Genomic DNA, 22131 nt, shown 5'->3' with positions numbered 1-22131 from the left:
ACCCCCTCGCAGAAGCTTCTATTCATCGGGGCAGTTCTGGACATGGCGCAGTTTTGGGTTTATCCTCCCGAACAGTGAGTCAGGGATATTCGGGCTATGATGCCAATGTTTCAGCCTCTATCCCAGGTTTTCAGTGAGATTGACCCTGAGGCTGCTGGGCCTTATGGCCTCCTACATCCTGCTGGTGGATCATGCCATGTGGCATATGCGGGCTCTGCAGAGGGACCTGAAGTTCCAGTGGGTACAGCATCGGGGCAATCTTTCCGACGTGCTCCAGATCTCGGAGGGGGCTGCATGTCAATTGCAGTGGTGGTTAACGAACCAAGATTGGGTATGGGGCAGATCCCTCTCCCTTCTCCAACCAGAGCCGACAGTGGTGACTGTTGAGTCACTCCTGGGATGTGGCGACAAACTAGGAGAGGCTGAGATCAGAAGACTGGTCTCCGGCGGAGCCCGGCCTGTACATCAACCTTTTGGGATTCTGGGAGATTCTTCTGGCACTGAAGGCATTCTTTCCCTCTATCAAAGGAAGAGAAGTGCAGGTGTTCACACACAAACCACCCTCATGTGATACTGCAACAAACATGGTGGGGTTGGGTCGTGGACCCTATGTCAAGAGACTCTTCACCTTTTGGACATGGCTGGAACATCAGGGTATGTCACTGGTGGTTCAACACTTGGCAGGTTCTCTGAGCGCCACGGTGGAAGTGCTCAGCCATCTGTGCCTGATGGATCACAAATGGCGTCTTCATTCGGAGGTTGTGAAAGGTCTGTTTCAGCTGTGGGGAGAGCCTTGGTTGGATCTGTTCACCACCGAACAGAATGCGCAATGTCAGCAGTTCTGCGCATTGGAATTTCCAACCCGGAACTCGCTCAGCGACGCTTTTTGTCACGAGTGGACTTGCGGCCTCCTGTATGCCTTTCCACTGGTACATCTTCTGCCCCGAGTGCTGAAGAAGATCAAGCGCGAATGGGCCCAAGTCATTCTTTTGGCCCCAGACAGGGCACGAAGACTCTGGTACCCCGAGCTCTTGAGCATGGCCATCGATCCTCGGATCAGACTGCCTCTTCGGGAAGATCTTCTGTTGCAGGAGCAGGGGACGGTCCTCCACCCAAACCTGTCTAGCCTCCACCTCCTTGCGTGCTGCGTGGAAATTGAGCGGCAGCAGTTGACAGCTTTTGACCTTCCACCCAAAGTCTGTAATGTCCGCTTCGCAGCCAGGCGTCCCTCAACCAAGTCTGAATACACCTGTAGATGGAACAAGTTTGTGGCATGGTGCACAGCAAAGGCTGTGGATCCCCTCTCTGCCCCCCTTTCGTACTCTTGTTCATCCTCTCTTTAGCCCAGCGGGGCTCTTCCCTGAACACTCTTAACGGTTACCTTTCGGCCATGTCTGCCTTTCTTCACCTTCCTGATCAGCCTTCTCTTTTCAAGTCCCCTATTGTAAATAGATTTCTAAAGGGCATTACTCATCTTGTTTCTCCTTCTCCTTTCATAAAGCCCAAGTGGGACTTTAATCTGGTCTTGTGTGCTCCCTTTGACCCTCTACATAATTGCCCTATCAGACTCCTAACCCAGAAGACTGCCTTCCTTGTTGGCATCACCTCTGCTTGCAGAATGAGCTTCAAGCTCTGACGACCTCAAATCCTCTGTTCCTCCAGACAAATTAGTCCTTCGCACAATGCCCTCTTTTCTCCCCAAAGTGGTTACCTCTTACCACATAGAAGTGACCATCACTTTGCCCACCTTCTCCCTGCTTCCGCACCCTTCCAAGGAGGAGGAGAGACCCCACCGACTTGACACAAAACGTGCACTGTCTTTCTGTCTAGACTACACAAAAGATTTCCGGGTGGACAGTCAACTCTTTGTTGGCTATGTTGGTGTCAAGAAAGGTCCGGCTGTACAAAAAACGCACAATCTCTCGATGGGTTTTCCTATGCATTAAAATCTGCTACTCCCTAGCAGAAAAGGAAGCTCCAGTGGGCTTGCGCGCCCACTTAACCAGGGCTACTTCAGCTACTACTGCCTTGGGGCGTGGAGTCCCACTCCTTGACATCTGTCAGGCGGCCACGTGGGCATCCCTGCACATGTTCAACAAACATTATTGCCTAGAAAGCCAAGTCCGGAGAGACGGCTACTTTAGCTTTTCTGTTCTCCAAGATTTTCTGGTTTTAACTTAGTTCGCAGACCCACCTCCGGTGTTGGCATTGCTGGGGTATCTATTCTAAGGTGAGGAATCTATAACCAACAGACTCTTTCAGATAAAAAAGTTACCTTTGGTTAGTTATAGATTCCTTACCGCCCCACCCATCCTCCCTATTCTGCGAACTGACTTTTAGGGTTAGGGACTCCCTTCCGGGGCCCTGGGTATGTGCACCAGTGATCAGTGTCTTGCATGGCACTGCGCTTCTGGCATGGAAAGTCATGTCAGAATTGACATCCGCAGGCAGGGCCGATGTGTAAGTAGACACTGCAAAGTCATTCCGGCTACCATGACACCAACTACTGACGCGTAGTCGACCAACGTCACCTATCGACGCGCAGAGGTACTGCTAAAGAAAAATCTCCAGATCCAGTCTGACACCTGGGGTAATTCTAAGGTAAGGAATCTATAGCTAACATATGTCTCTAACAGATACATTGTTACCGAAGGTAAGTAACTTATTCGTCAACGTCATTACATTTTGCTGTCAAAGATGTAGGCATCAAGAGCATCAGCCCTTACTTGCTTTCTGATGAAGGCGGGTTCGACCTCTACCTCCCATCGACTTCATGGACAGCGTGTCGAACACCCATGCACTGAAAGGTGTACGTCAAAGACAGCCCATCATTCGATGACAAGATTACCCACGGTTAAAGATCCAAAATGCTGGTGATTTTAATGTCTAAACTGGAGTTGCTATCGACATTGGTAGGCCTTCATCTACAACGCTGTAAACTGAACACTGTTCGACATTGCTCCTTTCTGTGTCATAAAAGAGTCACCATAGGTATCCGTCTAAGTCTCTGACTACAAAAAGTTTACTTGCAGCACTGTCACCTACGACATCAATACCTATGACAGACCCTCCATCCCTGTCAATTATGACTTTGGCCTCAACATCACTCTACATTCAGCAAGGCTGTTACCGTCTTATCAACAATGTGTATCTTCTAATATGACACTTCAGTTTTTAACTTTGACCTTTACTCCAAGAAGAGATTTGAGTACCTATTGAAACCTCTTCCTTTAAGAAGTACGAAGTACCGAAATAAGATCCAGACTTCTTAATTATAGAACTGAAACTGGTTTTTGTCATTGTAACTTTAGTTAGAAGTAGGAAACTGCAGCTCCACTACAGCTGGAAGGCAAATTTCTAATAGAGACATTAAGCTGCAGGTTAGTCACTTTCTCAATATTCTTCAGGTGTCAGACTGGGTCTGGAAACCTTTCAGGCACACTGTGGCTGATGCTGTTCCTCTCTGGAAATGACGTGCAGAGCCTATGTAGGCACCAACCTTCCTGGCTAATGTCAGTTCCTTTCTTTCACCGCCACCAGACCTGAATCTGAAGCTAACTTCATGTCTCTCTGAGACATTCACCTCAATTAAAAAAAATAAAAAATTCAAGTGTGCAAGGGATGTGACCTCTAAAACGAATGGTTCTAAGCCCTGTAGAGACAGTCACAAACAAATGTCTGTGACAGTTCCCCAACAGGTGTGCCTGAGGTGTCTAGGGTGAAGTCATGACTCCATGGACTGCAGCGACTGTGTGTCAGTGAACCGGAGGCTATCAGGGACTACTTTGCATAACTTTACATAGCCAAGAATAAGAAGACCCCTCGCTGGGACCGCTCCAAGTCGCAACCCATTTAAAAAAAGAAGCACATGAAATTGAAGCGGGATTCCACCCCCTCATTGTGGAAGGCAAAATCCTCAACACAAAAAGGAGCAACAGGGGAAAAACAGTCAGGCCATCCCCCACTCAACAGACCATAAACAACAAAGGGCCTGATTTAACATGAGCACTTTTCATTAGATTCACAACACTGTAGGGGTTTCTAATGTTTTTCAAATACTCCCTCACAAGAGCGACTCACTATCGTCAATCCAAGTGTCAGTGTGTTTATAACCAAAAATGTCAGTACAACATAGGAAGACTCCTACCCATACTGGAAAAAAGTGTGAGAAAGGAGATAACGCATCTCACTGTCATAACACCAAGGGGGGCTTGCTGGTTGGTACTCACTAGCACACCCTTATCATCATCGGTTGCTTTCTCCCCATTCTCAGACAATGAAGGAAAAAAAGACAGTGAAAAAACAAATGAAAATGCAATGTCAGTGCAAAGTATCACTAGAGTGCCCACTGGACCCTGTGAGAATAGAGATGCAATTCCCAACATTTAAAATGAGGTAGAGCTTACTGGCTCTACGTAACTTTTATTCAGTGTTATAAGCTTTCTCAATTAAAAAAATGGTTTAAATCAGACCATTTTTTATGATAAAAAGCCAACATGTTTCGTTGCCAACAATTTGCGCAACTTCATCAGGGCTGCAGGGGTTACCAGTTCTCACTTCAGTGTGCTAGTGAGTAACAACCAGCAAGCCCCTCCTTGGTGTTATAACTGTGGGATGCTGTATCTCCTTTCTCGCACGTTTTAGGTTTCGCCTTGCGTTCGCTGCGCAGCAGTGTTCACGCAGGCGAAATCTTATGTTACAATAGTACAGACGCTTTGTCCCGCCTGCTCTTCCGTTGGCTAGCTCCATAAATGGAGGCTAGCCATTGGAAGATAGATCTGTCCGTCATTGCCGGAGAAGATTCGTGGGCGTTCCGGCAATTTTTTCGCTCTCTGCCCCTCTGTAAACGTCATTGCGGAGGTGGGCGGTGGTTTATTTATTTTTTTTGTAATGTTTTTTTGGGTCATTCCTCCAGGCCGACTGCCGCCGGAAGAAGTCCAGGTGAGTGCTCCCCTCCCCTCCCGCTGTCCCTGTGCCCGTTCCCGCACCCCCTCCCGCTGTCCATGTGCCCGTTCAGGAACCTGAACAATCTGCCCCAGCTGCTGGACCCGCCAGCCGAGTGCCCCGCCTTTCTGCGCCACGTGAAGCCGTGACTGCTGCCGCCCACCTGTGTGACCCGCCCCGACCTCGAGCCGTGTCTGCACTGTGTCCTTGGGCCGGTTCTACCCGCTTCACCTCCCTCTTGCCGGACCGCACCGCTCGCCGCATCCCCGCTGGCTGAGAGCTTGCACTGCGCCCGCTCGCCCGTACAAGTGTACCAGCCGGCCCTGTGTGTTGTACCACTGAGATCTGCAGCCCCTGTGAGCTGTGCGCTGTGGATCGTAATAGCCTTCCCCCTCCTGGAGAGGTATACCCCAAAGAAACGTCCCGCAGACTGAGGATTCTGCCCGACTTTTTCCCGCTCCCGTCTCCGGAGGCGCCCCACCCGTACGTCTCAGCTGGAGATGCCTGCACGAGCCGGGCGAGCCCTCACCGGGAGGAGAGCCGCCAGATTGCCCCAGGAGCCCCGCCTACGCCTGCCGTGGCGGACCTTGGGCAAAGATCATGTGTAAAGAAACACTCGTAGACACCTCAGACACAGTAAAATGCCACTAATTGAAACCATAATATCCAGTATTAAAACGCTAAATACTTTTTTTTTTAATTCTCTTCACTGTTGAATTTCCTAAAAAAAGGAAGCTACGGACGTAGAACGTGCCAATGGGGGCGAGGTAAGCTAAACAGGCAGCAGTAATGTTAGAAAAGGGAGGACGAATCAGGAGTATTGCAAGGAAAGATAACAGAGTTGCACGACAAAAATAAAGACCGCAATCTTCTTGTTACAGACAATATTTTCTTTGTCGATTTTTCAAGCTTGGGGCCAGAAGGAATTAATAAAAACAATGATTTTAGCTGACATTATTGTAGCTTCTCCCTTCAGTCTGCAAAGCAACTTCTACATCCCTCAGGACTGGAATATTGAAGATGCATTTATGTAGGAGATAAGAGAACCCCTTAACGCACATTTTAAGGATATTGCAAGAGTTTTGTTACGATATAGTGGAATGAGGCCAAAGGGCAACTTCTTATTCAGAACGTCGAAGGACTTACAATACCCTGGCTATGCTTGCTCCCCTACAACCTGGCTGTGCTTGCTTCCCTGCCCCCTCGCTGTGCTTGCTTCCCTGCTCCCTCGCTGTGCTTGCTTCACTGCTCCCTCGCTGTGCTTGCTTCACTGCTCCCTCGCTGTGCTTGCTTCCCTGCCCCCTCGCTGTGCTTGCTTCCCTGCCCCCTCGCTGTGCTTGCTCTCCTGCATGTGTGTGTGGCTCTGGGTGGGTGTGTGTGGCTCTGGGTGGGTGTGTGTGGCTCTGGGTGGGTGTGTGTGGCTCTGGGTGGGTGGGTGTGGCTCTGGGTGGGTGTCTGTGGCTCTGGGTGGGTGTCTGTGGCTCTGGGTGGGTGTGTGTGTGGCTCTGGGTGGGTGTGTGTGTGTGGGTGGGTGTTTGTGTGGGGGGCTCTGGGTGTGTGTGGGGCTCTGGGTGTGTGTGTGGGGGGGGCTCTGGGTGTGTGTGTGGGGGGGGCTCTGGGTGTGTGTGTGTGGCTCTGTGTGTGTGTGGCTCTGGGTGTGTGTGTGTGTGGCTCTGGGTGTGTGTGTGTGTGTGAGTGTGTGTGGCTCTGGGTGTCAATCAATCAATCAAGAAATTTGTATAGCACGCTACTCACCCGCAGGGTCTCAAGGCGCTTTGGGGGGTGGGAGGTGGGGGGGGGGGGGGGGTCTGCTACTGCTCGAACAGCCAGGTCTTGAGTTGCTTCCTGAAGGAGAGGTGGTCTTGGGTCAGACGAAGGTGGATGGGGATGGAGATCCACGTCTTGGCTGCCAGGTAGAAGAAGGATCTTCCTCCCATGGTGGCTTTTCGGATGCGTGGAACTGCGGCGAGGGCGTGGCTGGTCGATCGTAGCTGACGGGTAGGAGTGTAGAAGGTCAGGCGGTTGTTGAGGTACCTGGAGCCCAGGTCGTGGAGGGCCTTGTGTGCGTGGGTGAGGAGTCGGAACGTGATTCTCTTGCTAACGGGGAGCCAGTGGAGGTCTCTCAGGTGTCCGGAGATGTGGCTGTGACAGGGGATGTCCAGGATGAGTCGTGCGGAGGCGTTCTGGATTCGTTTCTGTCTTTTCTGAAGTTTGGCTGTGGTTCCGGTGTAGAGGGTGTTCCGGTAGTCCAGTCGGCTGGTGACGATGGCCTGGGTGACCGTCTTCCTGGTTTCGGTGGGGATCCAGCGGAAGATCTTGCGGAGCATGCGTAGGATGTTGAAACATGATGATGAGTCAGCGTTGACTTGTCTGGTCATCGAGAGTGAGGAGTCCAGGATGAATCCCAGGTTGTGTGTGTGGTCCGTTGGTTTGGGTGCGCTGCCAAGGGCCGGGGGCCACCATGAGTCGTCCCATGCAGAGGGTGAAGATCCGAGGATGAGGACTTTCGTCTTGTCTGAGTTCAGTTTCAGGCGGCTGTTCATCATCCATTCGGTTACGTCTTTCATCCCTTCGTGTAGGTTGGTTCTGGCGGTGACTGGGTCGTTGGTGAGGGAGAGGATCAGCTGGGTGTCGTCGGCGTAGGAGATTATGTTGAGGTTGTGTTGGCGTGCGATGGCCGCTAGGGGGCTCATGTAGACGTTGAAGAGGGTGGGGCTGAGTGATGATCCTTGTGGTACACCGCAGATGACTTCGGTGGCCTTGGATCGGAACGGGGGGAGACGGACTCTCTGGGTTCTTTCTGCGAGGAACGAGATGATCCATTCTAGAGCCTTGTCTTGGATTCCGATGTTGCTGAGGCGCTGCACTAGGGTGCGGTGGCACACAGTGTCGAACGCTGCGGAGAGGTCCAGAAGGGTGTGGATCAGCTGGTGGTGTTTGCGGGTGGCCTGCTTGAGGGCAGTCATGTTGTCTGTAGTCGAGTCTTTGTGCCAGGGTTTCTCGAGGGTACGGCAGTTCTTCTTGGAGTTCTTGAGATCGTCGTTGAACCAGGAGACTTTCTTGCTGCTGGGTCTGCTGGGATGGTTTTTCAGGGGTGCCAGGTCGTTGGCGCATATGGTGATCCACTGTGTGAGGTTGTTGGCTGCTTGGTTGGGGTTCGTTGAGCTGGCGGGAGGATTCTGATTCAGGGATGTGGTGAGCTGGTCGGTGGTGGTCTTGTTCCAGCTCCAGCGGGGAACCTGTTAAGGTGGTGGTGAGTCGTGGTCCTTCTGAAGCTGAAGTGGACGCAGCTGTGGTCTGTCCAGTGGAGTCTGGTGGAGTGGCTGAAGGAGACGTACTTGTTGGAGGAGAAGACTGGGTCAAGCGTGTGGCCGGCGTAGTGGGCGGGGGTGCTCACCAGTTGCTTGAGTCCGAGGTTGGCGAGGTTGTCCAGCAGGGTGGTGGTGTTGTTGTCGTTGTTGTTCTCCAGGTGGAAGTTGAGGTCCCCTAGGAGGATGTAGTCAGCGGAGGAGAGGGCGTGTGGGCTGATGAAGTCTGCGATGTCTTCTCTGGTTTGCATGCGAGGTTCTGGGGGTCTGTAGATGAGGGTGCCTCTGAGGGTGGTCTTGGGGTCGGTGTGAATCTGGAAGTGAAGTTGTTCGGAGGCTGTGAGTGTGTCCTCGGAGCTGGTCGTGATGCGGATGGTGTTCTTGTGGCCGATGGCGATGCCTCCTCCTGTCTGGTTGACGCGGTCCCTCCGGGTGATCTTGTATCCGTCCGGGATGGCGATGTCGGGCGCTGAGGAGGCGTTCATCCAGGTTTCCGTGAGGAAGGCAACGTCTGGAGTTGTGGTGTCGAGGAGGTTCCAGTGTTCCGCACCGTGCCTGTGGACGGAGCGGGTGTTGAGCAGGATGCAGTTCAGGTGGTTGCTGCTGGTGCTCGGCTTGGCGGGTGTGGGTGCGGGGCAGGTCCGAATGCAGGAGAACTTGCAGGATTGGCAGGTGAAGGGTCCATGGGTGCGTCTCGGGGTGGCTCGGTAGCAGCCGGGGGTCCGGCCGGTGTTGAGTGCGTTGAGGGTGGCGGCGTCGTAAGTCTGGCGGGTGGGGTGGCTTCTGCGGGGGCCAGGGGTTCTGGCGCTGGGCGCGGTCCAGGTGTGGACGGGCGCAGACGGGCTTGCCTTTGAAGCGCCTTCGGCGCACAATCGGCGCGCCCGCTGCACGGACGCTCCGGGGGCGTCAGAGGAGGGGTCAGCTGGGAGGCGGGAGGGAAGAATCCAATGGGTGTGGGGGGGCGGGGCCGCACGGGAGGCACCGGCTGGAAAAACGGGGCTGAGTAGCCCGGCGGACGAACCACTCACTCGGGGGTACAGAAGAGAGAATGGGGCGGGCAGGCACACGGGCACTCAGGCAGTCTAGGCGGGGTACAGAAAAAAGACAATGGGGCAGGCAGGCACACGGGGGCACTCAGTCAAGGCGCAGGCAGTCCAGACGGCGCTCGATCCGGGTAGGAGAGCGTCGATCTGGAGGGAGGAGCAGGAGGCAAGAAGACTGGCAGGCGGAGCAGCAGCAGTGGGGACGTGACCTACCCGAGGGTTAGGGTCACTGTCTCTGCCGCGCTGCGGACACCTTAAGAGGGGAGGAGGGGTCAGCTGGGAGGCGGGAGGGAAGAATCCAATGGGTGTGGGGGGGCGGGCCGCACGGGAGGCAGCGGCTGGAAAAACGGGGCTGAGGAGCCCGGCGGATGAACCACTCACTCGGGGGTACAGAAGAGAGAATGGGGCGGGCAGGCACACGGGCACTCAGGCAGTCCAGGCGGGGGTACAGAAAAAAGAGAATGGGGCAGGCAGGCAGGCACACGGGGGCACTCAGTCCAGGCGCAGGCAGTCCAGGCAGCGCTCGATCAGGGTAGGAGAGCGTCGATCTGGAGGGAGGAGCAGGAGCCAAGAAGACTGGCAGGCGGAGCAGCAGCGGTGGGGAAGTGACCTACCTGAGGGTTAGGATGTGTGTGTGTGTGTGTGGCTCTGGGTGTTTGTGTGTGTGGCTCTGGGTGTGTGTGTGTGTGGCTCTGGGTGTGTGTGTGTGGCTCTGGGTGTGTGTGTGTGTGTGTGTGTGGCTCTGGGTGGGTGTGTGTGTGTGTGTGTGTGGCTGGCTCTGGTTGTGTGTGTGTGGTAGTAATTGCTGTCTGCTGAGCTCGTCCGTAGGGTACAATAGGTCTCACATTTGCGAGAGATTAGGCTAATGGCAATGTAAATGACAATGCCATTTATTTATCTGTTTTCAAAACCAACACATAAATATAAATTTTGTCATTTACAATGCGAAACCATTTCCAAAGGCGAAACCATTGCATTGTAAATGCTTGTTTCTAGTATGGGTGCGAGTCTTCCTATGTTGTATTGACATTTTTGGTTATCAATAGAACACGCTGACACTTGGATAGGCAATAGTGAGTCGCTCTTGTGAGGGAGTATTTGAAAGACGTTAGAAACCCCTACAGTGTCTTGAATCTAATGGAAAGTGTTCATGTTAAGTCAGGCCCTTTGTTTTTTTTTGTAACATTGTTTTTATTGCAGCACCAAAATAATTGTACAGACAATATCTTTTTATGGCATATCCATTAAACATAGCAGGAAGGCACATCATCAATTCTCCCCCCCACCATACCAGGCACGTCTCCAGAAAGAAGAGTAAGCTGCCATCGTACTGAGTCCATTCCCTGCTGCATAGTTCAATGTCCGTGGTCACATTCACAGGAAGAAGCGGACTGCTTTTGTAATTTTCGCCCCTCCCCCACCCCCATCAACCACCCACCCCCCAACTTCTTACAGTCCCGAACTCCCACCCCTTTCCCCTCCTCCCCCCCGTGGCAGCGCTATATGATAATCCCAGTCAGATTAAGGTCTGGTGTGTGCAAGAAGGTCCTATACATTCACTAAGGTGTGTTCCTAGGTGTGTTGGTGGGGTCAGCTGCTACCGAGTCCTCCTCCTCTCCTTCCTCCTCATCATTATCATCCCGGAGCGCCTGCACCATCATTTCCCATGCTGTTGCCCTCTCCATGGCTTTCTCATCATCAGTCCTCCTAGCCATCTGGGACCTCAAAGTGCTTTCACAGGCTGCCCACCGCAGACATTCACCATACCACCGTTTATACGTGGGTCCCACTTTCGACTTCCAATTCCTCGTTATTTCCCTCTTTGCCAGGATCAGCCCCAAATCTATAAATCGGCTGGTATTCTTATTTTTAGACGTGTGTGGAAACCAATGTAGGACCCCCACTGCTTTGGTGTACTGTATTTCCCTATCTGTGGCATTATTCGGGGCCCTCCCAACTTCTTGCCAGTATTCCCCCAAGGCAGGGCAGTCCCACAGCATGTGACCCAGATCTGCTCCAACTGTGTTACACTTGGGACAGGCTGCCTGTTCCACCCCAAAGTATTGCCGTATTTTCCCAGGCGTGAGGTATGCCCGATGAATAACATAAAAGTGTATGAGCTGGAACCTAGCGTTCCTCGAGCTTTTCCGCGCCCTTCGCAGCAATTGACCCCAAGTTGAATCAGGGATCTCCATTTGGAGGTCCAACTCCCATTTAGCTTTCAAAGCTGCGAGCGGCTGTAAGGCCTCCCGCAACATTCTGGAGTACAGGCAGGTTACCGCCTTAAAGGTCCCGGCTGCCATCATCGTATATTGGCACGCCATGGATGTCGCAGGTTCCTGCAAGCCCTCTCCCCAGTGGTCTTGCATGGCGCCTGTTACCGCCGCATGTAACAAGTAATCTCCTCGCGGGAGGTCGAACCGCTCCTGCAACTCCTGAAACGGAAGCAACGCACCATCCTCATACAAGTCGCCCAGCATTTGAACCCCAGCCTCTTCCCAGCCTAGTAATCGCAACCAGTCCCCCCCCATGAGGCAGGGCTGTAACCATTCCCAGCGGAATTTCCGGAGCATACATATGGCGGACACCTGCTCGTTTGCGCGCCCGGTTCCAGCAAAGTCGGAACGTCTGTTCCTCCACTGTCAAATCTCTAACCAAGAGCTTCTGATGCAGCGTGATATATGCCAGCATATGCCGCGGGGTGCCCTCATCTCTAGAATGCTCCGGGCCTCGATACACCCTCGCAACCTCCTGAGTGAAAGTCTGCAGCTGAGCCGCCAGATAATAGCCTTCGAAATCGGGCACCGCCATGCCTCCCTCATCCTTGGGTCGCAAGAGGGTATCTAGCGCGATTCGTCGCCTGCCCGTGACCCAGAGAAACGCTATGGTCAATGATCTCAGGCGTTGAAAGACGGAGCCCGGAATCCATACCGGAAGAGTCCTAAAGTAATACAACAGCCTGGGCAGAGCCACCATCTTAAGTAGGGAGACCCGACCAGCCAGTGAGAGTGGAAGAGTGGCCCAGAAATCCATACACCCTCTCAGGGCAGTAAAACAGCGAATAATATTGCCATATCCATTGGGGTATGGTAGATGTAAACGCCGAGATAGTGCAGACAATGCGGTTCCCATCGGAGTTCCTGTGCCGTGAGAGGGCACGGCTATCCCTGTCTCAGAGGGTATAGACAAGATTTGGGCCAATTGGCCCTCAAGCCCGACAGCCGCCCGAACAGCTCCAACAAACGTCTCGCCCCCAGTAACTCTGCTTCCGCATCAGCCAAGAACATCAGTAGGTCGTCCGCATACAAGGAGATGACATGCGGCCTGTCCCTGTATATCAGCCCCGTATAATGGCGGCCAGACCTAGCTTCTGCTGCAAAAGGTTCCATTGCCAAAGCGAACAAGAGGGGAGAAAGGGAGCACCCCTGCCTAGTGCCTCGTCGTACCAGATACTGCTTCGAGATCAATGAACCCACTCTGACTCTAACTGTGGCTTCCGTATATAGGACTTTGGTCCAGTTGATATACCCGTCCCCCAGCCCGAAACGCCTCATCACCTCATACAGATAGTCCCATTCAAGACTATCGAAGGCCTTCTCGATATCGATAGAGAGCACGAATGGAGTAGTGGCTTCCGACCACTGGGCCCCTATCAGCCTTGTAAGCCTACGGATATTGTGGGTAGTGTTACGTGTCGGGATAAAGCCGCATTGATCCCTATGAATCAGACCGGTCATGTGGGTCAATAATCTATTTGCCAGGATTTTGCTCAGGATCTTGTAATCCGTCGTGAGCATAGGCAATGGACGGTAGGATGAAAGGGCAGCGCCCTCTCTGCCTGGCTTTAACAATGGGATCATAAGGGCCTCGCACATGGAGCTCGGGAGCCTACCTCGTGATTGCGCTTCATTATAAACCAATTGCAGTTGCGGAGCCAGATACTCCCAAGTATTTGCTATAAAACTCTATCGGGAGACCGTCAAGCCCCGGAGTCTTATTTCTAGCCATCTGCTTCACTGCACTCCCTATATCCCCAATTGTTATAGGCCGACCCAGCTCCTCTGCTTCCAAGTCCTCCAATCGTGGTAGCTGCAACCCTTCGAGAAAGGTGCCCAGCTCGTCCGCCCCGCCCGTCTGTCCGCTCTCATACAAACCCTCGTAGTACCCCCTAAACCTATTCAGAATCCCGGCTTGGGTGTGGCAAAGCCCCCCCCCCCCCCCCCGCCAGAATCGCCATGATCGGCGCGCCCCGCCTGATCGGGTTGGCAAGCCACGCCAGCATCGACCCCGCCTTATCACCTTCCGCATGCGCCTTTGTCATATACGCCTTATGGTCGAAGCTACACAGCCGCTCCAACTCCACCGCTAGCGCTTCCCTGGCGCCACTAATCCCCTCCTGAAGCTCGGGGTGATTTGGGCGTTCCCTCTCCTTCTCCCTCAATCGTCTCTCCGCCTTCTCGAGATCATCTAGCAAAGTTTTACGAGCCCCTGCAGTGTTCCCAATACAGTGACCCCTGACCACCACCTTAAACGAGTCCCACTCCACAGCTCTAGTAGAGGTGGAGCCACTATTCTCCTCAAAGTAACGCGATATTCGCTCCCCCAAGGCCTCCCGAAAGAGCAAGTCATCTAAGGTATCAGGTTGCAGCCGCCATGTTGGTACACAGTTGACTTCCACCATCCAGTTCAGGGACAACAATAAAGGGTTGTGGTCCGACACCGTGCGAGCCAAATACTCCGCGCTACCCACTGTTGAGAGTATATGTGACGAGCACAGAAACGCATCCAGTCTAACATGCAGGTCATGTAAATGTGAATGAAAGGAATAGTCCCTCGTGGTGGGGTGTAGTGTTCTCCAGGCGTCCCCCAGGTCCCAACTCTCCTGCCATTCCAGTCTGCGCTTCGCTACCCTGTGTACTGGGGATGTGTGCAGCGGGGAATGAGATCTATCCAAATCAATATCCACCACCGAGTTAAACTCCCCCTCCATGAGCATTGGCCCTGCCAAATAACTCGCCAGTTTGCACGAGAGTGTCGTTAGAAAAGCGGGCAAATCTACATTTGGGGCATACACACTGCAGAGAGAAACCACCCGGCCCCTGAGTCTCCCCTCCACCGCCACAAACCTACCCTCTGGGTCCACCACCGTCTTAGTGACCTGGAAAGGGACCCCCGCCCGTATCCAAATCAATGTCCCCCTCGCAAAGGCCGAATATGTCGTGTTGAACAGCTGCCCCCTCCACCTTCTTTGCAGCGCAATTCCCTCCTGCTTGGTGAGATGCGTCTCTTGTAGGAAAGCTATATGCACACCCCTACGCTTTAGATACGCGTGAACCTTGTGTCTACGCACCATAGTATGGAGACCCCGCACATTCCAGGTCACACATTTCAAAGCCCCCGTACTAGCCATGTCCTCTTGCACACACAGACAGAACAATAAAAGCCATCGACCATGCGCTTTTGCCAACAACGAGCTGCCCCCCCCCCCCCACTCCAAACAAGCGATCCCCCCCAACCCCCCAAAAACAACCTGAGCGTCCCCAACTACTCTCGGTTCCCACCCCCCCAGGACAGGCCCCCCGCAATTGGAAGCAAACCCATCCAAACTATCACAACCAACTATCCCCTCAAAGGAATGCACTATTATTCGCAGTCTCCACTGCGATGACCGTAAGGGCCAGTAGGGCGCGGACCGACGTCGAGAGAGTTCGTTAAAGCAAATCAATCCCGCATTTCCCGCCCCATGATCCCCCCATGATAGACTCATGAAATCCCATACAACAGTAAACTGCGCTCACGGGCACAGCGCCCCAGTGTCTGACCAGTAGGCCGCTCCTCCAGTCCAGCGGTTCATGCCTCGACTATCTCCCCAGACATCTGCGGTGTCACTATAGGGCCTTTGGCTCCACCAAATTCCGAGAGCCCCGTCTCCGACCCCGTGCCCTGCTCATCAGAGTCCGTGCCCTTCCCGGACTGGCTTCTAGTCGTGCTAGATAGGTCCACAACCGCCTGTAGGGCCGCCTTCCTCTCTGTCTCTGTCTGTGACACGGATGGTTTTCCAGTTTTCCGGCGATTTTTACGAATCCGTTGCGACTTCCTGATCGGCTGTGTCTCTCTAGCCTCCTCCGCCCTGGCCTTAGCTCCGTCCGTTCCAGCTTTATAGGTGTCCCACCAGGCCCAAGCATCCGCCGAGGTCGTGAAAAAAGGCGACTGTTCGTCCACCACAACTCTCAGTTTCGCTGGGAAGAGCAGGGAGTATTTTATGCCGTCTCTACGGAGCTCACGCTTGAGGGACAAGAAGTTGGCCCTGAGAGTTTGGGTCTCAAAAGTGTAGTCCGGGAACATGGTGACTCTGTTGTTATCAACTTGAAAGGGTCCCGCTTCCCTCGCCCTCTGTAGTAGCCAGTCCCGGTCCCTGTAATGGAGCAACTTGAACACCACCGGGCGAGGCGGCAGGCCCGGGGCCGGAGGTCGAGCCGGAACCCTGTGGGCCCGTTCCAGGGAGAAGAAAGGAGATAGTCCTTCTGGTGCCACCTCAGTGCGTAGCCAGTTGTCTAGGTAGCCCACCATATCGTCGCCCTCAATTTTTTCCGGTAGGCCCACGAGGCGAACATTATTGCGCCTACTCCTGTTTTCCGCATCCTCGGCCCTCCTCTCCAACACCTTCAGCCTATCTAGCGCATCCGCCATCTGCGCTTTCACAGCTGCGTGGTCCGGGACCAATTCCTGAACAGTGATCTCCACAGACTTGACTCTGTCCTTAAGTTTATCATGATCCGCTTTCAGGAGACCCAAGCCCGTCGCCACCTGGGCGATGTCCTGCTGCAGGGCATCTTTCGTGGTCGCGATGGCCTCCAGTATACGATCCTGCATGTGCTGGAGAGCAGACTGGTCGCGATCTGCTCCATCCGCCGCCTCTGTGTCAGTCGCTCCGTCCCCCTTCCCTTTTGGTTTCACCATCTTGGCTGCAGCTGTTAGCGGCCCCTAGGGTCTCTTTGTCCCCCTCATTGTCTCCGCGCTGCAGAGCTCCGCCACTGGATAACTCCCCGGGCAATAGGATCAGGGACCTAGGATGTCCTCAAGGCATTGGACTCTGCTCCGATCGCACTCGATGGTTCAGTTCCCGGGGGTCCACTGCTGCCGCTGAGCCTCAAGGTGCCAGATTGTGCTCGGATAATCGGGACCGTCGTCACAAAGCCGCCGCCATTTTAGGACTTCGTCGGCGAACGTAATTGTGGTCGCGTTTCCCAGCAGCTCGCACCAGCGTGAGGAAAGATCACCCGTGCCCGCCGAGAAGGTCAAGAGGGGCCCTCCAGTTTAGTAAACACTGCCAGTAATAGATCAGCAGGAGAATCAGGCCTCGTACCCCCGTTGTTGCTTTGTCCAGGCCTCAGGGCGCCATCTTAGATCGACGGCATCACCCCCGGTGCTGGTCTTCAAAGTCAAATTTCAGGACAAGGAACAGCTCCAGGTCGTCCACTCTGAACGCCGTAGCTTCCGCGATGACTTCAGATTATGGATTATCCCAGTTTTACTGGAATCCGCACGGATAATCAGGATGATATTCGGGATCGGGCGCGGAGCTCCGGGCTCACGCTGCCTACCTCCTCGGCATCCAAGCCACGCCCCCAAGTCAGGCCCTTTGTTGTTTATGGAAGGCAAAATCCACCAATTGTTCCTAGGTTCGGAGGCAATAACTATAAGCAGGTGGGTTTTGCAGATCTTTCTCAAAGGATAAGAGTTACCCCTCCGCTCTCCTCCGCCACACCTTCCACCCTCCCCCAAGTGGCTCCCCTTTTTAGCTGAAACACAAGGCTACTTTGCAGCATCTTTCCTGGGAGACGGCTTTCCTAGTTGCCATCACCTCAACTCGGACTGTGAGGGAGTTGCAAGTTTTATCTGTGGTGGAGCCCTACCCTGTTTTCAACACTTAATAGGGTGGTGATGAAAACCCAACCTTCTTTGCTTCGAAAAGCAGTTTCATATTACTTTCTTACCCAATTCTTCCTCGCTTGCCTATTTACAAGCTTAGAAGAGATCTTATTTTCTATGTAGATAAAAGCAAAGGCATGAGCAGAGTGAAGCAATTCTTTTGTACCTACAGGCAAATCAGACTTGGTCAAGTCCCATCTAAGCAATTGATAGATAGATGGATAGCATCCTGTATCACGGTATGCTACCATCTAGCGAACAAAACCCTGCTTTGAAAGCCTAGTGCACTTTCTACTTGAGGTAAAGCAGCCATAACAGGTTGCATCGAGAATGTATCAATTGCTGACATATGTAAAGCAGCTACATGGAAATCAGTCCTTACATTCACAAGACACTATTGCTTGGATTCAGATTTTCAAGGCTAGGATGGCCCAGGAAACCCTGATAAATCTCTACATGGGGAATCTATTGTTGCCAAACTATTCTTAAGAATAATGGGTTTTCTATTTTCTTACTTCTGCACAGCAGCCAACCTCTGGTTGGTAAAATTAGCTCGCGACTCTCTTTAAAGTTTATGAAGATCCTATGATGCTGAATAAAAGGTTACTTGTAGTCCAAGTTCTGCATGATAGGAGTCCCCCATATGAAGTCTTAAACGGCCCATAAGCCTCCCCCACTTGGTCTGGTTCGGCCATGGAAAACAAATTTTAACTGAAATCTATCACTGATGTTTCCGTTAAAAGAAACTGGCTCTGTGAGGTAATTGCTTGTGCAGTGCATCATAGGCAGGTGCAACTCCTGGACCCTTAAAGATACAGTACCTGTTTCTCACCTTTCAATTTAAGCCTATCCGGCTGCTTTTTCTTCCTTCTCTTATACATTTCACTCCCTCTTTCAACATTAGGTTCTTTGAGGTTCACCTAAGGATGTACAGGAAATAATTGAGCCACTGATAAAAAGTTACAGAGTTTGTTACTTATCATGAAGACAGATGGACACTAACACCCTGTGGTATTTCAATGGGCAATACATCTATGAGAAATTCTCTGGTGTCCATGCATGCTGTTCTAGTGTTTGACTTCCATGAAGATTCTTATGACGCAGAACTAGGGCTTAAATGTAAGTAATCTTTTCTTTTCTACCACGATGAAACTGTCTTCAAACTACTTCCCAATTAATCAAAACCTCAAGGATGTCATAACCATCGCAACCACTTTTTTATTATAGAGGACACCGTGATTCTAGGATACAAAGCACCATCTGTTGTATTAATACATGTTAGTGCACTTTGTGGTACTTCTGCTGGGCACACACTTTCCTTTTTTCTGTTCTGCAATTTCCTTTATATAAATAATTTATACTTGTCTGTGGCTTCATTTTGGTGGATAGATAGCATTTTAATAGCCTAACTTATTTGTTCTCTAAGGCTGGTTTTTCATCTCATGTGGTCCCTTATAATTTATGTGGTTGATGAAGACAAAACCACAGAAAAGAAATTAAGGATTTCAGAAATTGTAGGTGGTGGAAATGTGGGCTGTAAGAACCACAAAATGTGTAATATATATGGGCGTTCTTGTGCCCAGTTGAGTCACTTGCTGTTTCTGTAATTGTGAGAGAGAAGTTGTTCCTTCTTGAATCACTTCCACCTTCCGCAGAGCTTAAGTAGAACTCAACATTGCTCTTTCTCAACATACTTCAGTTAGTTAAACAAATACATTGTTGTCCCTAGCACAGCACGCACATAAGGGCTTGTGGTGGCACTGCTATTCAAAAAATGAGAGTTGAAGCCCTTTACTTTAGGTGCACATGTTCATAGACCTAGCACAGGAATATAGAAGCTCTGCCCTATGAAAGAAACATGCCCCTAACATAGCATAGGACTACAGGACAGAATTAAATCCTATAGATTAACATGGGGCCTAACCTGTTGTCCAGGGAACACTGGGGTCTGCGAGACCTACTCAGGGAGTCCAACAAAACTAAATCATTTTAACAAATTTGTAACGTATATGAAGAAGGAAAATGTAAAACTAACATTTTGAAAACGTTCTGTAAATATGAAGGAATTTGAGATTGGAGGCTAAAAATCAAGTTGGCATCCTCCGGATGATTCGTGGGAACAGTGCAGACACTTCGAACAGAATATAATATGGATAATTTGTGCTCTTAATTAATTTTAGAAAAGCTCCAACTTTCCCATTAAAATAAAAGTTGTAATTTGTTTTTATATTTGTTTGTGTCAAATGTTTAATCATTTTTGTATTTGATGAATGCTTGGTTCTGTATAATTGTAGATTACTTTGCTGTTCCTGTCCTCGAAATTGCTTAGGCTGGGATCCTCGGATTCCAGTGAGAACTCAGTGACGGTATCCAAATTCCAATAATGATTCAGAGGTAGTCCCCGGATCCCAGGAATGATTAAGTGGCGGTCCACAAAAGTCCAAAGGTTAAGAACCACTGGACTAACTAACATTACATTCTAGAGGAGCATTTGTTTCATATAATCAATCGTCTTAGTTTATCTTTGGCTACAACTCTGGGTACACCTTAACTAGAGCAGAGTAAACCAGTGTTTTTCTTAGTAATAGTCAGATGTATTGGCTACTATTACTCTCAAAAGTAATCTTGCATAGTTGATTGTTAGTTTGTACAGGAATGTGGACCGCCCTGACGTGGTTTAAGGAGTTAATCAATATGATTAACTTTTATGAGCAGTTCTACTTTCTTTCATTCATTGCACTTGTGTGTTGGTGCATATGGCTGTGAGTGCTTAGATTTATTGTAGATTTACTATTGTGTAACTCAAGTTACCAACAACTTGTCCGAGTTTGCTTCTTAGATTTGATTCAACTTGAAAATTAAAAATGTTGTAATTGGTTATGAACAACAGCTATATACTCTCTAGTCACTCCTGATGCTGTCCTAATGTGCAAAAATTTAATTTGCAAAAATAAGACACATGCTGTTTTTTTGGCATTCCTAGGGTGTCTTGCTGCCTGAAAGCGGAAAAGTCTGCATTTGTCTTCATCCCCACTGGTTCTCCTTGCCTTCAGTCCCTTTCCACAAACATTGCTCCAGTATACTGATTATCCAGTATTTGGGGTGTCTTTCATAGATTCACATGCCTGAATCATTCCCCGTCGTCGAGACGGGAGCCTCCGGTACATAAAAAAGTAATGTCCTATAGACATACATAGAGAAAATAGGCCTAAGGGCCTCCCCTTAGTAGCCTATCCTTGTCCTTATGCAAAAAGGACCAAATTCTCACAGTCAGCCAATCAGCTCCGACCTCCCTCTAGAACCTTCCTGGGAGGAGCCTCAGTCCCTCAGATTTTCTACCGCACGTTGTGCTAAGGGAGTCTCCTCTGAGCTCTGCTCAGATTCTGTGTTTTTTCACTTCAGTAAATGACTTTGTTGTCAAGGATTCTTTTCTACTATGGATTATCTTCAAATATATTCTTTAAAGAAGGTCTGGTAAGGAAGAGGTTGCTCTGCTCTGATCCTCTCACCGACTGCAGTTACTGTCTATACCGCAGGCCAAAGACTGAAAGTCTGTCGCACTTTCTCAAGTAAGTTTTTGAGACACTAAGACCAGAAAGGAGGTTTTTTATTTTTCTCCAGTGACCGAGATGAGGCGTTGTCCTCAACGTCTAGGAGACCTCAGAAGAGAATCTCCTCAGACTCATTCCTCAGGGGAACGTCCTGAGAAGGCCCTCAAAAAGACCACTCATGGGTCTTCTGGGCACAGTCCTTCAAAATCTCCTCACTCTGTGGCAAAGGAGAGTAAAGGCCTGGCTTTTGGAGAAAAATCATGTAAAAAAGACGACTTCTGAGCCGTCAAACTCACCTCCTCTGGTCATGGGACCCTTCAGAAGGGCGTCTTCTATACCGTCTGAGGTAAAGACTAAGTAGCCAACCTCGTCTACGATGGCCTCGTCTACGATGGTCTTGTCTACGATGGCTCATCTACAATGGCTTGTCTACGATGGCTCATCTACAATGGCTCGTCTACGATGGCTCATCTACAATGGCTCGTCTACGATGGCTCATCTACGATGGCTCATCTACGATGGCTCGTCTACGATGGCTCGTCTACGATGGCTCGTCTACGACGGCTCGTCTACGACGGCTCGTCTACGACGGCCTCGTCTATGACGGCCTCATCTACGACGGCCTCATCTACGATGGCCTCATCTACGATGGCCTCATCTACGATGGCTCGTCTACGACGGCCTCATCTACGACGGCCTCATCTACGCTGGCCTCATCTATGATGGCCTCATCTATGATGGCCTCATCTATGATGGCCTCATCTATGATGGCCTCATCTACGATGGCCTCATCTACGATGGCCTCATCTACGATGGCCTCATCTACGATGGCCTCATCTACGATGGCTCGTCTACGACGGCTCGTCTACGACGGCTCGTCTACGATGGCTCGTCTACGACGGCTCGTCTACGATGGCTCGTCTACGACGGCTCGTCTACGACGGCTCGTCTACGATGGCTCGTCTACGATGGCTCGTCTACGACGGCTCGTCAATGAGGGCCTCATCTATGAGGGCCTCATCTATGAGGGCCTCATCTATGATGGCCTCATCTATGATGGCCTCATCTATGATGGCCTGTCTACTATGGCCTCATCTACGATGGCTTGTCTATGACGGCCTCATCTACGATGGCCTCATCTATGATGGCCTCATGGCCTCATCTATGATGGCCTCATGGCCTCATCTATGATGGCCCCAGCTATGATGGCCTCATCTACGATGGCCTCATCTACGATGGCCTCATCTACGATGGCCTCATCTACGATGGCTCGTCTACGACGGCTCGTCTACGACGGCCTCGTCTATGACAGCCTCATCTACGATGGCCTCATCTATGATGGCCTCATCTATG

The 22131-nt window shown here is 51.3% G+C and overlaps 1 protein-coding gene across 2 annotated transcripts in view; it reads left to right on the top strand.

Annotated features, from left to right (window-relative positions):
* SMPD4 (sphingomyelin phosphodiesterase 4) overlaps positions 1-22131 on the top strand; it is a 601593-nt gene that overhangs the window by 230048 nt on the left and 349414 nt on the right. The gene's annotated exons all lie outside the window — the stretch shown is intronic.

The sequence above is a fragment of the Lissotriton vulgaris genome, chromosome 11 (assembly GCF_964263255.1).
Source record: "Lissotriton vulgaris chromosome 11, aLisVul1.2, whole genome shotgun sequence".
NCBI classification, from domain to species: Eukaryota; Metazoa; Chordata; class Amphibia; order Caudata; family Salamandridae; genus Lissotriton; species Lissotriton vulgaris.
The sequence above is the reverse complement of the archived record's forward strand: the minus strand, read 5'-3'. Positions and strand labels throughout refer to the sequence as shown.